Source organism: Plectropomus leopardus, unplaced genomic scaffold (assembly GCF_008729295.1).
Source record: "Plectropomus leopardus isolate mb unplaced genomic scaffold, YSFRI_Pleo_2.0 unplaced_scaffold2029, whole genome shotgun sequence".
In the NCBI taxonomy this organism is placed as follows: domain Eukaryota; kingdom Metazoa; phylum Chordata; class Actinopteri; order Perciformes; family Serranidae; genus Plectropomus; species Plectropomus leopardus.
This window is the reverse complement of record NW_024621928.1, coordinates 1-2,949: the sequence shown is the minus strand read 5'-3', so window position 1 is coordinate 2,949 and position 2,949 is coordinate 1. Positions and strand designations below refer to the sequence as shown.

The 2,949-nt window shown below is 33.7% G+C and overlaps 1 long non-coding RNA gene across 1 annotated transcript; it reads right to left on the bottom strand.

Annotated features, from left to right (window-relative positions):
• Nucleotides 1–451: 451 nt before the first annotated feature.
• Nucleotides 452–2,890, bottom strand: LOC121965509. Its single transcript, XR_006107494.1, has 3 exons — nt 2,599–2,890; nt 1,933–1,988; nt 452–853 (listed from the first exon to the last, which is right to left on the bottom strand). It is a non-coding gene; the product is annotated as an uncharacterized LOC121965509 (long non-coding RNA).
• Nucleotides 2,891–2,949: the final 59 nt, after the last annotated feature.

Below are 2,949 nucleotides of genomic sequence, written 5' to 3'. Positions count from 1 at the left end.
ATTTTTCACTGCTGCATTTTGTCAGTAAACCCAAACGTTCAATTTCCAGTAATAACAAGTGAATTAAAGAAGCTACAAATAATGACTATGTTTGTTACCAATTCACCTATTGACTAAATTCTCGATTCATTGATTGTTTGATCTACAAAATGTTAGAAAAACACAGTAAGAAAAGCCTGTTGAAGCTAAAATAACTTCTTCAAATGTCGTCTTTTGTCAAAACAACATTTCTAAACAAAAAGACAAAAAATACTCTTATGTAAGACAAAGGAAAGCAGCAAATCACATTCACACAATAACATTTTTAGCTTTTTGCTCAAAACAAAACAATTTATTTATTTTCAAAATAGTTGCTGGTTAATATCCTGTTGACTGAATAATGGACTAATTGTTGCAGCTACAGACAAATTTTACCCAGAAAATGTTTATTTTTACTTGATAAATGTAAAAATGCTTACCAAAACTGACATTTTTTTTAAAGTAATTAACTTCTCATTTCAGCAACAGACACACAAAACAAACCAGTTTCATCCCTCAGAAATGAGCGTCACCATCCCAAAACTGCATCTCTTGTTTTTATCAGTTGAGACGATAAAGTCTGGTGCTTCAGAGAAAGACGAAGACGCAGCGTCTGCTGCAGAGATCTGCTGCAGAGATCTGCTGCAGAGATCTGCTGCAGAGATCTGCTGCAGAGATCTGCTGCACAGTTTGTGTCGGTACCTTCACACCGTCTCGTCTCGAGGTCAAGGCGTTCAGCTCGATCCGTCCTGCAGAAACGTCACCGCGTAGAGGTCGTCACGACGCTGAAGCGTGATCGGGATCTGCTGCCGGATGTCGGCTAAATACTGCAGGTCTGTGAACAAACACCAACACAGAGAGGTTTAGTGATACACAAAAACAACAACACTTAAACAAAATAATGTAATTAAATATAACTGCTTTACATTAACTGATAGTACGGAAGCTCATTTCTGCCAATGTAATGAAAAAAAAGCCAATATAAAGACAAACTTGTTGTAATAACAACTCTTAATAACAACTTCTTACTTTTTTTTAAATTAAGTATTGCAAAATAACAACTGAGCAAAAAAATACTGTGAATCTTTCTCAAAATGACTTATCAAAATAATCTCAATTAGAAATTTTCCAGAAAAAAAAGACTTAGTATCTCAAAAACAGTTTATCTATCCTTTATTTTGAGATACTAAGTGGTTATTTTGAGATATTAATAATTATTATGAGAAAGATTCTCATTATTTCAAGATTTACTGAAAAAAAAAAACAAATTATTAACATAATAATGATAATGATACATTTAATTTATAGATGCCTTTCAAAGCAATCAAGGACACCCTACAAAGCGCAGTTAAAAACAGGACGTATCCAAAGTCATACAATCACTAATTTACAGTAATAATAAATAACATAACAATATAATATAAAATTGAATTCCATACATGTTATTTATATTACCTAACTTATTAATGTTTTATTTAATTTTCTTCCTTTTATTTGGGGTTTTATTGCTTTTATTGCTTGTTGGTTTGAGTCTGTTTGTATTATTTTAACATTATGGATCCTTCATCTTGCATTAAAAAACTTGCATTAACGGTGCTTTATAAGTAGAGTTGTCATAAAAAAAAAGAAATAATAATTATAATAATAACAGACAAAAACTATGTATAAAAACATCACCATAAACTCATCATCAGTACAAATTACACATAAAAAAGTAATTATTTAGCAACACCAAGTCACTATTTTCAGAAAGTTTCTACAGCATCTGTTTTTTCATTATATTGGCAGAAATGGGCCTCCAGTTAGTGCTCCTGTCCAGTAACCAGATCCGTTTCAAAACTTGTGTGACGATAAAAAAGCAGCCAGAACCTGATTCAGTCCAGCAGCTGAAACTCAAACTGTTCTTTCACTCACCGATGTCGGCATAAATAACCGCCTCCTCCGGTCCGGCCTTCGAGATAACTTCACCCCTGCAACGACCGAACGCAACAATCGGAGAAAAACAATCACAAGTCTGCAAAATTCAAGCGCTGAAAATATTCACAGAGAACAAAAACAATTAGCTTTTAATATGAAACCGAAAGTGTGTCCCCAGAAAAACACTACCGGCTTTCAGGAGTGAACCAGCGTTCATGCAGCTGCAGCAGGTGGAATGAGAGACTTTTTAAGACTTTTTAAAAAACACTCAGCAAAATTTAAGACCGATTTCACCGTAACCAAAAGTGGGGGGAAAAATGTGGAAAAAAAGACCTGACACTTATTACTAAGGATCATGGAAAATTTTACCCAAATATTTACTTAAAAAACTAAAAAAAACATGACTTCTGGATGTCAGCAATGCAAACGGTATTCTGTGATTTTTTTTTATATTTTTAATTTTTTTTTTCTATTATTTTGAGACGTAATACAATGTCGGAATTTTATTTTCATAAACGATACCTGTCTTAGCACTTTTAAGACTTATGAAAAATTAATTAAAGACATTTTGATTAATTCAATGCCTTTTAAGACTTTTTAAGGCCCCGCGGGGACCCTGTTAAACAGCAGGTGTACTGATGAAATGAATGGCTGTTACTGTACCACGGGTTTACCACAGTGCTGTGACCCCAGGCGACGTATGAAGACGTTTCATCTCGGGCAGGAGACGCTGTGGCCACGTACACCTGGTTATCAATCGCCCTGCGAGGGAGACAAAAAACAAAAATTGTAGCTTTAAAAAAAGCAACAGAATAAAATCATTCATAATTATCAGTTAATTGTCCTGGACACAATCACAAAAAAGCTCAGTTTTTGGTTTTGCTTTTTTAAACTGTTGCAAAAATCCAAAATGTAGAAAATGATGCATCGATTAACTATAATTACATCACTCTTATTTTAGGTACCAGCTGTTTGACGGTATTATCTCAGTCATTTACACATACATATATATAT